We start from the raw sequence: 14,737 nt of genomic DNA, 5'->3' as shown, positions 1-14,737 counted from the left end.
TCTTTTTTTCGTAAAGAATTGGTAAGATTTTTCCCCCACAAAAGCTAATAGGAACAGGAGCGGTTGGCAAATAAATATTTCAGCAAACTTCATTTCACGGCTCGAACTAGATATTTAGCTCATTTGACAGAACTAGTTCATAGTTCACTGTTTTTTGAATCGCAATCGTTCACAGAGTTGCACTCTATTGCACACGCCGTAAAGGAGGAAAATGATTAAAGTGAACGTTCGTTTCGTTTCCACAATTTAAGTGAATGAAACGCTGAATTAGATTCGTAATCGTTAGATCGATCAGTGATCATAGTTTAGTGAACTAGAAAATTGCAGGACCTAGTTCATACGCTCTTTTGAATGAATCGTTCAATCGAACGATTTCGTTCTTGAACTATATAACTCTAGAGCAAATTATGAGTTAGAAGCACTGTCTTATGTCCATTGAATATTTTAAAGAAAATAATAATTATTTGGAGAGAGACTATGGCCATGATTGACAAATTCTAAATTTATGTAAAATTGTTGCAGGAATGAGATAAAGGCTAAAATTGAAATTGAGATTTTAAAAGTTTCAACAAGATGGCGTAACAAGCGCCATCTAAATGTAGTTTTCAAAATTAACTAAAACTTTTAAAACTAGATGGCAATTCTTTAGTATCAACGCATAAACCAGTTATCTGGGTTTCCCTTCATTTTGCCGAAAGATCCCTTCATTTTACCGCCAGTTTGATTGATTTTTCGGCTAATGAACAAAAGGCGCAATATAAATTATTTAATTTTAGCAAATTTATCTTAAAGTAGTGGTAGTGTTGTGAACAGTACAGTACTTGTGCCAGTATTGACATACAGATGGCGTTAAGAATATCTAAAAATTTTGATGAGCTTATATTTATGAAGTAAGGTGCATAACTGCTAGAACGGTATAAAATATGACTCTGAAATAGAACGGCATAATGATATATTAAAACACTGATGCTCACTCTTGATGTAATGGTCTGGAATAAGACAAAGTCAACTATAGATGGCGTTGAAATATATCTACAGAGAAAATCCGCAAACAAAATTGAAGACATATAGAAAAAATTTTTTTTACATTCAATTTACAGTACAGAATAACCGACTTTGAACACATAATGTATTATACAGTCCTTTTTTTTTTTTTTTTTTTTTTTTGATAACATTGACGCATCTAACATATAGATGGTGCTTGAGACAACAACTCTTTTGGAATTTTAAACATTTAAGTTAATCTTTTTTCATCGATGTTTCTCTAATTTCGTCCTGGTTTTGTCACTGCTCCCAGTTTTAAAAATTTTGGGCAAAAAATTCTCAACTGATCAAGATTTCCATGTAGATATGATATTTTTTTTTAGTTTAGAATTACGGAATTATTTTTGTTCCGATTCAAAGTGGTAAGGAAACTTCATTTTAGAAACCGATATTTTATGACCTTTTTAGATTAATAAATCGTCTGCACAATTTTCTCCAGATAAGTTAATTAGTTACCTACGTTACCTTTCTCTTCTCCCCTTATTGATTTTTTAATATAAAAAAAAATAAAATAAACTACATATTCAATTGCCAATATTTATTTTTATATTTAATTTTAAACAAAATCAAGTTATTTAATATAATTTTTTTTTAATAAAAAATATACTTTAATAACTATTATTAGCTATAGTGCATACTATTATTAAAAAGTAATCAACAATTCGTTTGCATGTCTTTACCTTCCATTATAACATTAAATATTCGTTTATTTTTGCTTAAAAATGAACAGCAATAATTATTTTTAGTTTTGTCTAGTTTTTTATTAAAATAGTTTCTTCAAAAAAAAAAAAAAAATTGTTTTTTTTTTTGAGTTTACAAAAAATATTGTTTATATTTTATTTACTATTAAAATTATGTAAATTAAAAAAAGTAAAGAAATTTCACCTTTTGGTTTTTTCTTTTTGTTGGTTTGTTTTTGGTTAATGGTAAGTTTTTTTAACAAAGAATAGAAGAACAAATGAGAGTATTGTTCAAAATGTAGACGATGTAATCAAAGACTTTTCAATATAGGAGGACTGTAGAAGAATTTAGTCCATGTTTTCTGTGCTGAAAGTATCGGAATATCCACGTTTTGGAAGCAAAAAAAAACAACTTCTTCATAAAAAGTTAGATCTTTAAAAGATCAGAAATAAAATTCTTTAAAATTCAAGATTTTTTCCATAATAGTCCTTGAAAAAAGAATTATTAAAAATTAAATTAAAAGACATATATATGGGAGCTATGGCTATATCTGAAGTGATTTTACCAAATTTGATCTACTTGCTTCTAGACTGAATTCGGTCGGATGTGCCAAAATTCGGCTCATTTGAACTGACATTGGTCATTTGGCCCGAAATCAGTTGAAGATATGTATGGCAAATGTATCTAAATTTGAACCGGTTCTCACCGATTTCCTCAGATCCTCAAAAGTAACTATGGGTCTATCTCTCCTCCTTCTCCATGTTACAAACAAATGCACAAAGACATAATACCCTTACCTCTATGTGGTGTAGGGCATAAATCCAAATTTCTTAGTACTGGTGGCCCCTACAAAAATATTCTGAGAAATATTCTGAGAAATCCACATTTTGTACTGGAAAATATATTTTTAGAAATGCACGTTTTCTAGTCCTTGGGAAAATATATTGCGGGGTTATAATCTCTGAGAATATATTTCTAAAAATCCATGTTTTCTAAACCTCATAGTATTTCTTAAAAGATATTCGTCAATTACCACCTTTGACCCTGAGAGTCCTGAAAAAATTCCCTTAAATGTAGACGTTTTGTGGCTTGAAAGGTTTAGAAAAATTTTCCATAAAACTCCTCAGTGTCCTTGAAAAAAAAAAACTATTTTAAATATCCTGATTGTGTGGCTGTAGTAGTCCTTGAAAAGCTATACAGTATAGTATATAAGAATAATAAGCTAGCAGATGTATACACCCAGCCCTGAGTTATGATTATTCAAACTGTTGACCTCTTATGGGTGGGGGGGGGGGGGGGGGGGGGGGGGGGGTGGGGAGTGTGGTGAAGTGTTCCGAAACAGTTGGCCAATATTGTCCAATTCGTATCTGACCTAAGTCTGATATAAATATTACAAAGTGCCATATTTGGACTACATCGCCTACTTCCTACACTTTATATAAAATATGTACAAATTTTTGGAAAATGTGGAATTATGCGTGAGGTACCACATATAGCGGACCAAAATATTCCACTTCATCTAATACAGAAAAAGTATTCATACGTGCAAAATTTAAGGAAAACCTGATAGTTGTACGAAATTTTGTACGAAATCATTAATTCCGATTAATTACATATTCAAATCAGATTTCAGGTTAAAAGTAATACTTAGATATAGCAAGTTGTATAGAATCGCCGATTTGTTTCGCAATTTATGACAGATAAAAGCATTGAAAATTGTGACTCTTTGTGGTGAGGTACCAGTAGAGGGTTGATAGATATATATTATTTTCACAACATATTTTATGTTAGCAAAAATGTTTGTATGCGAGAAATTTGAAGAAAGTTAGATACTTATATCGCGCTTTATGAGCGTTTTGTATTTTTTTCAAAATTTTGAAGCCTTTGTGGGGAAGTACTAGAAGGAGGCATCGATATATCCAATTTTCACAGCAGATCTTGTGATTGTGAAAATAATGGCATGTGTGAAATTTGAAGAGAACCGGATGTTTATTTTGGATTTTATGATCGTTTTGGTTATTGAAAATGTTGACCCTTTGTGGGGAAGGTACCAGAAGAAATGCGCCGATATCTACCATCTTTATAACAGATCTTGTATTGATGGAAATATTGAGATGTACCAAATCTGAATGGAATCGGATGTTGATTTCGCGTTTTATAAACTTCATGGATATTCAAATTTTTGACCCTTTGTGGGGGAGGTACTAGAAGGAGTGGATCGATATATTCCATTTTCACACCAGACCTGGGGTTAATAAAAATATTTTGATGTGTGTAATTTGAAGACAATCGAACTCTTACATTACATTTTATAAAAGTTATAATTATTCAAAATTTTGAACCTTTGTGGGGGAGGTACCAGAAGGAGTGGACCGATATTTACTTTATAACAGATCTTGTGTTGATGGAAATATTGAGATGTACAAAATCTGAATGGTATCGTATATTAATTTCGTGTTTTATGAACTTCATGGATATTCAAAATTTGGTCTTTTGTGGGGGAGGTACTTAATGGAGTGGACCAATATAGTCCATTTTCACACCTGGCCTAGCACTGATGCAATTTATTTAATGCATATTAGGATTTGCAAAGTTTGAGCAAAAACAGACTGTCCTTTTCCTTTCTGTGCAGTAAAATATTTTTTTGAAAATTTTGACCTTTTTTGTAGAAGTTGGGAACCAGAAGGAGTGGACCGATACTGCCCATCTCCGAACTCGATCTAAATTTGATAAAAATATTACGACGTACCAAATTTGGACCAAATAGCCAGAGAGATGGAGGGACGGATATCGCTAGATCGACTCCAAATATCCTGAAACGTATTTGATTTAATTGGTGTTTGCTTGTTTGGTGCATATCTGGCACTGTTAGACGTTGACAAGACCAAATCTTACGGCTTACAAAGCCCTTGCGTATGTTAAGAACCGTATGATATTGCCTATAAAATCTTAAAAATCCACTTTTTGCTATTGATAGTCCTTGAAACTTGTTAAGACCCAATTATCCTTGAAAAACTAAAGATTATTTTCTTAAAGATTCCTGTTTTGTAGTTTTGATTTTATAATCCATCTCAATTTGGTGGCTTCATTTGCATCCTTAAAAAATATATTTTTATTGTCCTTGATATGGCATTTGTACATCTTCACGTTTTCTCTACAGTCCTTAATAAATTTTTTTTTGAAATTCCGCAAGAAACAACATTTTGTGGCATTGATAGTCCTTGAAAAATTATTTTTAAAAATCAATATTTCTCTGATCTCGAGATTATAAATACTATTTTTAAACTTCATTCATTTTTGGGGTCCCGAGCGTCTATTCCTAAAATCTATATTTTATTCTTGAAAAATACTGCTAAAATTTTTTCTTTAAAAAATCTGTATTATACGGCTTTGGCAATTCTTGAAACCTCATCTTCAAAATCTTTTAAAAAATCTAAGTTTTATGACTTTGATAGTCCCTGAGAAGAGTTTATAAAAAATCACAGGCTTACCTTTACTAAATATCCCTAGAAATTGAATGTTTTGGCTCGAAATGTTCTTGAAAAAAATATTATGAAAACATCACGTTTTGTGGCCATGATTGCTCTTGAAAAAATATTCTTGAAAATGCATGATACAATAATGCACCGAGAATCGCCAATAATTTTCAAAATATTACTCATTCATTGTATGCCAAAAAATAAATTACAAATAAATTCAATATACAAAATGATTTGTTGCCAGGCCACTATTTCTCTTCGCAACAAAATGTTCAGTCCCCCAAATATCATTGCACTTTTTATTCCAATTCCATAACTTAAGTGAGTCAAGTGGTTGTTGAATAAGTGAATTTCGGAAATGTTAGTCACTTGCGGCCAAAATAAAATCTATAGAAATATTCCCCAAATAATTCCTAGGTCGGCTGATATTGGTATATCTACCTCAATATTGTCATGGATACACTCGTGATCCCCGTCCCGAATTATTATTATCGAAGGAGAAATAAATAGAATGCCATGGAAGAATACAAATAAATTTATCTAGTTAATCATCAGCGTTCTTTTTTTTTTTTTTTTTTGTTAATTTCAAAAATTCATAACAACTGTTTGTCACATGAAAATACACCCAGCCAGCCAACCCACCATCCATCCATCCATCTCTAAGAATATTCAAATTTCAAAATATATGTATGTCTGTTTTTCGTTTTGTTTATTTGCCACCACAATTTCGTGGTAGGTATTTTCCTACCCTCATATACATATACACTCATACATATATATACATCTGTATGTGTGAATATATGCATTAATGGATTTTCTTAACACCGACCGATCAGAAAAAACCTCATCGTGAAAATATTTATCAATGAAATAACATCTAGACATGTGAAAAGTCTTAGAAACAACAACAATTTCGCAAAGAGGAAACGATGACAAATAAACACAAACCGTGAAAAATTATGAAGAAGTAGAAGAATCAACAAAAAATAAATAACAACAAAATTACAAACATATTTATGCGAAAAAAATACAACAAGGTCAGACAGTCTATAAGGAAAAGCTGTCTAATATGAAAAAAAAATAAAATAAACAACAACAAAAATAACAATATGGGTATAGTAAATAATTTTAAAGTATTAATCATTAAGAAAAGCCAGGGAAACACGTGCTGAAGCTGATAAAAGGTGGGTGTAAGGAGTTATGAATATAGATTTCCACAGAAAATTTAAAAATATATATTTCAATTTGTATTTGGGGGCAAAGTACTTTTGGGGGTTTACTATTCTCCTTTTTTAATGATCCATAAAAATTAATATTTTTTAAAAATTATCAGATCCACAAAATGTGGAATTTAATGACAAATATTTAAAGGACTTTCAACCACAGAGATCCGTTTTTGACTTTTTGTTTTGTAATAATATTTAAAGATTTTTAAAGCCTCTAAAGGTGAATTTGTAAGAACAGTTTTTTCAAGGACTCTCAGGGTCACAAAACAAGGATTTTTGAGAATATCAAATATCTTGAATTTTAAAATTAAGTTTTTGTAGGACTATCAAGCCACACAAAATGTAGACCATTAAAAATATTTTTTAAGGACTATCAGAGTAACAAAAAATCTAGACTTTAAAAAATATTTTTGGAAGGATAAAGCATGCATTTTTAAAAATATTTTTAAGGATTCTCAGTTTCGCAAACCTTGGGCCATGAAAAATACAATTTTAAAAATATTTTTTTAGTGACTCAACTTAATTTTTTAAGAAAATTCTTAAGACTTAAGTCTTAATTCTTAAGACTTAAAAATATTATTTCAAGGACGATCAGAAAAGCAAAGCATGGGAATCATTTTTGAGATTAAATTTTTAAACTATATTTATTTGGCCCAAGAACAAGCCTTATGAAATTGGTCAGAATCGGCTCAAATTTAGATATAGCTCCCATATATATTTTCAAACGATTTCGGGTTAATTGTGCACTAAATGACCAATATCAGTCTAAATGACCTGGAACTTGTCACTTTCGACGGAATTCAGCATAGAAGCAAGTACGTCAAATTTGGTGAAAATCGGTTCATATATATGTTTCATCCGATTTGGAATTTAAGTCCCCAACATTTGTAAAAGGCACCCTACAAAAATGATATTTGGTACCAGATATCAGATATAGCCCAGAAATTCCTCTGCCAAATTTTATCAAGATCGGTTCAGGTTTGAATATAGCTCCCATATATCTTCAACCGATTTTGGGTAAATTGTTGGTGGACATGGTCAATATCAGTCCAAATGAGCTGATTTTGGGCACATCCAATCGAATTTAGCCTTGAAGCAAATACATCAAATTTGGTAAAAATCGGTTCATATATAGCTTCAGCTATATTTGAGGTTGTGAGTCCCTCACATTCGTAATATGCACTCCACAAGAATGATATTTGGTACCAGAAATCTCATATCTTAATCTTAACTTTGCCAAATTGTATCGTCTCCATATGTAAACCCCAGAAGCTAACAGTGACCTCAATATCAAATTTCGGCATTCCAGCTCTACACAGTCACTCAATTCTAAACTTATTACTTTTCGTATGATTTTAGTTCACATATCAAAAACAAGTCCATATCTCAAATTCAGATACCAAATAAAAGACCTTAATATCAAATTTCAATAATTCAGCTCTATAATATCCACCTTAACCAAATATAGTACCATTTAGTACAATTATAGTACAAATTTCCAAAAACCACCTTCTTATTTCAACCACAGACACCAACAGTAACATATATAGTAAATTTCAGGATTCCAGCCCTTCAATTTCATCCAATACCAAAATTTGGTACCATTTAGAACTTTTTGTACAATTATAGTTCACATTTTTTAACGACATCTCCATATCTCATCTCCAGATACCAACGTAGAGCCAAATATTAAATTCAGGATATCAGCTCTATTCATCCATCCAATAACCAATTCAATACTATTTGGTACTTTTCGTACTATTATAGTACACATTTCCAAAACCACATCCCCATCTCAATTTAGATACCAACAGAGACCTCAATATCAAATTTCAGAATTTTATCTGAAGACCAAATTTAGTACCATTCAGTACTTTTCGTACAAATATATTACGCATTTCCAAATCACTGCCGAATCTCAACACAGATGCTATGACCTCAATATAAAATTTCAGAATTTTTTCTTTATACCTTCACCAATACTACAACAGTACAGTTGAGGACTTTTCGTGCAATTATAGTACACATTTCCGAAACTTCCTTCATATGTTCAGGTTACACATGAAAAGAGGCCCTTATACCAAATTTGACATTTCAAGCACTATCTATTCATCCAATAGCAAATATAGTACTATTTAGTACTTTTCGTGCACTTGTAGTGCTCATTTCCAAATTCATCCAATACCAAATATAGTACTACTTAATACTTTTAGTGCACTTGTAGTGTTCATTTCCAAAACCACCTTCCTATACCATACTAATGCCCAACCTTGATTCTCATACCAAATTTCAAGTTTTAGATCTATCTGTTCACCAAATGGTACAAATTTTAGAACTTTTCGTACCCTTTAAGTTCGAATTTTCAAAAAGACTATCAATGGCACTCAGAATTCTAGCTCATTCCGTTTGTCCAATACAAAGTATTACATTTGTAGTACATTTTAGTACGAATTTCACAAAACCCAGCTTTATCGCACACCTACGTTCCAAGACTGACCCTCGTGCAAAATTTCAAGATTCTAGATTCTCAGTCAGTCAGTTATTTTACTACTCTACTATATATTTTGGGTTCGGGCTGTCAGTCATAAAAGGAGAGATATTAAGATTTTTTGGGAAAACCCATGAAATATTATGTTTTACATATAAATCAGGACCATAAAACAAGGTATGTTTTAGATTTTTGGTACGGTCAGTGCTATTCCACATTTTTAAAAAATATTTTTCAACAAACACACATAAGACCAAAAGGCCTTCATTTTGTATAAATATTCTACATCTATATAGGAAACTTTAAAAATAAACAAAAAAATTATTAAAAATTCATCGACAGCCACCTCAATAATAACAAACATTATTAAAAATTCAGCCATCAGAATACACACCCCCAGATTTGAGCAAATCAAAAACGTTTTAACTTTCAAAACACTGACACAAACCCCCATCCCCCCACACCTCACCGTAGAAGATTTATCCAACATAAGACGAAGTCGTAGTAGTTGTAGTCGTATTTTCCACCGCACTCAGTACATGATATAGAAATACAAAACAACAATTCAAACCACAAACACACAAATAGAAAACTTGTTTTTTCATAAAACAAAATAAAAGAAGAAAGGGAAATCTCCCTCCCCAACACATAGGCCCCCAACGAATTATTTTAGTTTTTATTCTATGGACTACGGAACAGAATTTACTCATGTTATAAGAGAAAGAGAGAGAGAGAGCTTAAGGGAGCACAAACACTCTTTTCATTGAAGTGAATAAAGCTTTCGCAGTGATGCCAACTTTTCGTCAAAACAAAACGCTAATTTACTGAAAAAAAATGAAGCCATATAAATGCACATTTATAGAGAAATGTCAAAAGTAGTAAAAATTGTAGATTCTCTTTTGTAAATGAACGACCATTATTTCCTTTCAAGCAAAACTACACTTGGTTTCTTTTTATACCCACTACATGAAAAAAGAATTATTGTACCCTTAATTCTGTTACATTCCGTTTGTAACATCCCTAAATATTCGTCGTGGACCCCATAAAGTACATATATTCATGATCAGCATAAAATTCTAATTCGATTTAAAAATTTTCGTCCGTCTGTCTGCTGAAATCATGATACAGCCCACATTATTTGACGTAGAGCTTCAAAATTTAGCAAAACAATTTGTATTGTGTCTTAGATGGTTGGTATTGAAATAGAGATATATCGGTCCACGTTTTGATATAGCCGACATATAACGGTACCTCGCAATATTTGGTATTTTGATGATTTTTCGCCACATTTTCCCATGGGTGATTTCTCTAAAAAGTGATATTTGTAGTTCGCAATGGATTCTAGCTCCTGTGACAGAATATAGTAACTGGTCCACGTTTTGGTATAGCCCCATATAACACGTACCTCCCGCTATTCGGTATTTTGATGATTTTTGCCACATTTTTCAATGAATTTGTCTAAAAATTGGTATTTGTAGTTCATAATAGGTTCTAGCTCCGGCGACAGAACATTTTCATATACCACACACATGACGATACCCACCGATATTCGGTATGTTGATACTCCTAGTCACTTTTACCCACAAAATTGTTTCAAACTTGGTATTTTAGAAGATTTAGTAGATGACAGCCCTTCAAGTATAAAATTGTCTATAAAGGTTCCCGTTTTGATATGGTCCCATATAACGGCCTCCCTCACTTTATGGTTTTTTGATAAGTTTGAAGGTCTTTCACTAAAAACATACTGTCATGTAAGTCTGCTCATTGTGGCTGATATTGTTTTTCATTATCAACGGCATATCTTCCTCTTAGTTATGAAAATTTCATGGCATATTATTTATAATTAATCGACTGAATATTAAAATAAAACCTCCTATAATAGAAAAACATTCGTTTATTTTGACACAATTGGCGATTTTTATACTTCCGAATGTTTGCATCATTGTTTTATAGAGGGTGAAATAAAAAACTGCAACAAAGTCAATCGCCATAATTTTTACAATTTTTTTTTTTAATTTTATTGAATGAAAGCCAAAAATGTTGGAAATATCATCAAATTTTAGAATAAGTTTCGATTTGTTTGAATTGGTCACATTTGGTGCGAATTATGGCCTTCAAACGACCAATAAGACCGTCACACGCTGCCCGAATGTTGCTCTGCGGTATTTTGGCCCATTTCCTGCGAAGCGCTTTCTGAAGGTGATGGACACTTTGGTATTTTTTTAGTGCCAGCCTAGTTTTCCAAAATTCTGCAGACACAATAGTCCAACGGATTGGTATCCGGAGATTTTGGTGGTCATTGTGTGCTGGAAATGAAGCGACGAAGCTCATTTTTGTAACCATTCTTGGGTGGCGCGTGCTGAGTGCGATGGTGCTGTTGGAATGTTCAAGGTCTGCGGCCAAAATGTTTGCGTGCCCAAGGCTTTAATACGACCTTCAGAATATATTCGCTATAATAATTGGCATTTATTCTGATGCCACGGTCGATTAATAGGAGAGTGACCATCGGCTGTAATGACGGCCCACACCATCACCATGGCCGGTGCCTGAGTTCTGGTGGCCAACCGAAGGTGCACATTTTCAGTTGACCTCTTTGGCAAGTAAACACGATCATTTTGCTTGTTTACAAACTGCTGGACAATGAATATTTTCTCATCTCGAAGAAAACCATATTCGGCAGTTCACCACTTTCGGCCAAGCGAAGCAACTCTTTAGCTCTTTTCAGTCTATTTTCTTTCTGTTGCGGTGTAAATTCTTGCACTTTTTGATATTTCAATGGCTTTACCCCGAGCTCATTTTTCAATATTTGTCAAATGGAATATTGCGATATGTTCAGCTAACGAGCCATTTTTCGGCCACTGCGACGCGGATTTCGATGAAGTCGCTTCTTTACTTTTCGAACCATTTTTGCTGATGTTGGTTTTTTCTTTCGTCAACTTCCTTGACGTCGGGCTACGCTACCAGCAGTATCACGGTAATGAGCGATGGTACGAGACACAACAGATTTATTCACATTTAAATGCTGGAGTGCTCTAACGATAGCCACTTGTGGTTTTCCAGCCAAATATAAAGAAATCACACTTGAATTCCATCACGAATAACTTTTTTCTGGAAAATTCTCATGGAAAATGCTTCTGTACGCTTGAAAATAATATAATGAGCTGTCACTGGAATTTAACAGCTCTCGTACGAGTGGCTTAGAAAAGACAGCAGTCTGAAGTTGGTTGCAGGTTTTTCATCTCACCCTGTATATCTTCATCCAATTTCACGTTTACTGTGCACGAAAAGTGTACTTTTTCAAATAGGATGGATTTTGCCAAAAATCGTTTTGGACACAAATGCCTCTTTCAATTGTAGAGGAAATTTATTCAGGGTAGAGTATTCCTCCCATATTCCCATTAACTGAAAAACTATTCGACTGAATACTAAAATAACACCCCTTTAATAGAGAAACCTTTATTTCGTTTGATACAAATGACGATTTTTATCCTTCACCAAGTTTGCATCATTGTTGTGTGTATTTCGTTTTGTCAAGAGAACCCCCTTAACAATGACAAAATCCCAGAGAATGCAAGTCTCCCCTTTTTTACTCCCACACACAAATCCGCTCTTTACTGGTTTTGCTTCTCTCTTTCGCCTTAATTTGATTAACAATTTGCCGACGCCAATGTAGCTGCCATTGCTGCTATTATTGGTTGCGGTTTAACGTCTTTTTTTTATTGGAGAGCATTGTTGTTGGGGCAGTCGCTAGCGACTGGTTACGCTTGGCCGTTGTGCGCGTTTGTGCTTCTGTTTTGTGAGTCGTGAGCATACGACGAACGCGAGCAAGCAACGAATTTCTTATAATATTCGAGGTCGTCAAAACGCAAGTTTTCAGTTTAAAAATCGCACTTGTCGGAGCAACACAACAGAACAGAAACGAAAGAAAATAGTAGAGGGAACAAAAGAACTAAACATCTGCTGCTAGCTAATATAGAACTGTACACCAAGCAAACTTGCAGACAGATAACCAAACAAATAGAATTCAATTTAAATAAATAATATTAGATTAAAACAAAAGAAATAATTAAATTGAAATCAAGTTTTGAGATTTTTAATTGAAAAAAAAAAAACAAACGAATTTTGAAACGAGAATTGAAACAAATTAAACAAAATCTTGTGATGAAATAGAGTGAGTCTTGGAAGCGAAATCGAAGCAGATCGTATGCATCATGTGAAATGAAAGTAAAACTGTGAAATTTAATACAAAAATCACACACAACTCACTAGTTTTTCAAAATAGCTTCAAAAAATAAAAAAAAAAAACATAAGACAGAAAAATAAACCCAAAAAAAAAACTCAGACAACAAAGAAGCAGAGAAATCGCCAAATTAAATTATCAGCCAGCCAAGCCATCCCCACATCAAAGAAAAAAAAAACCGAAAACAAAGACAAGCCCCGAGATAACCTTTGTAAAGAACATCTCTCTTTTCGGTGTCTATAATTTTGGAAAATTCTTGAAATTATTGTGGCTTTCAAAGTGAATTTAAGGTAATTTTTTTGGGTTAAAAATTGTGATTTATTGTTAAAGAAAAATGACAATACCTGATTGTTTTTTATGTGTTTTTTTTTTCTAATTGGTATTTGCCTCTCTGGAACAAACATTTTTGTTGTGGCCCCAACATTCGGCCGTGTTGTTTGTGCGAGAGAAAATCGTCGGGAGGGGGTTTTGTGTAATTTGCCCCTAGCATTTTCTTTAAAATAGTGGATAATTAATGTGAAATATTATTACTAATTATTTAAAGAAATGAATATTTAATTATTGATTGCTTATCTATTTGTGTGCTGTCAAATTCGCTCATAATTGATTCATGTCATGTGTTGTGCCACTCTCTTGGCGTGCTACGTTATGTGCCAAAAACAGCTGATTGTCACAGTGGGAGTGATAAGTGTGTAACAAATTTAGTTAAATAGTGAAAAATGTTTATAACACACTGCAAAATTATAAAGAAAATATTAAAATATGGGAAAAAAATATCTTAAAAACTAAAAAAGAACTTTCAAGGACTTTTAAAACTCTCTACAACGTTTGAAAACACCTTTAAATCCCATCAACTGTGTGAAATCCAGTTTATCGACCTTTTTGAGTGCAAGATTCAAATTAAAGCAAAATCGGCGTGATCCGTCCCCCAAGAAAAAAATAGTTTCCCGGGATCAGAGTAAAAATAACTACCTCTGGAAAAAATTTCCAAAAAATCGAAGAGTTTTTACTAAACTAGAGTTGGTCCTAAGATTAAATTATTTGCAAACTTAGTTTTCAAGTAAATATTTAAGTGTATTCTAGACGTATTTTTGCGATTTTTATCATCCTGAAAATGCTGTTCATTGAATGGGGAAATATCGATGCAAAAACTCAATTATAATTAGACCTTGGTGATGTTAAAAAAAACATATGGCAGCTTTTTATGCCCTCGAACATGTGAAATACCTGACTTATTGTCAAATTGGTTATCTCAAAATTCCATACAAATTTGAAATTTACCTTAAGGCTGGAAATACATAAAGAGCATATTTGGCCGACTTAAGTCATCGGCTGGCTTCTTCTTGATGAACAAAGGAGGTTGACTTAGATTTTGGCCCTAGGCTCCTTTGTTCATTTCCGAAGAAGCCAGCCAGATAAGCGCTTTATGTATTTCCACCCTAAATTAAGACCTATACTGAAATTTTGTTGAGAGGATTTTATCTACCCGACAATTAAAAAAGCAACTAAGTTCGGCCGGGCCGAACTTTTTATACCCTCCACCATTTGGATGAATCTTGTAAATATTAAAAAACAATAA

At 32.8% G+C, this 14,737-nt stretch overlaps 1 protein-coding gene across 4 annotated transcripts in view; it reads left to right on the top strand.

The window, feature by feature from the left end:
• Nucleotides 1–12,657: 12,657 nt before the first annotated feature.
• Nucleotides 12,658–14,737, top strand: part of LOC101889227 (phosphatidate phosphatase LPIN1) — a 51,729-nt gene continuing 49,649 nt past the window's right edge. For all 4 annotated transcript variants that reach the window (XM_011292416.3, XM_011292413.3, XM_011292414.3 and 1 more), the window contains exon 1: nucleotides 12,658–13,448. The gene's annotated coding sequence lies outside the window, so the exon portion shown is untranslated. The remainder of the gene's footprint in view (nucleotides 13,449–14,737) is intronic.

This window comes from Musca domestica, unplaced genomic scaffold (assembly GCF_030504385.1).
Source record: "Musca domestica strain aabys unplaced genomic scaffold, Musca_domestica.polishedcontigs.V.1.1 16, whole genome shotgun sequence".
NCBI lineage: Eukaryota > Metazoa > Arthropoda > Insecta > Diptera > Muscidae > Musca > Musca domestica.
The sequence above is the reverse complement of the archived record's forward strand: the minus strand, read 5'-3'. Positions and strand labels throughout refer to the sequence as shown.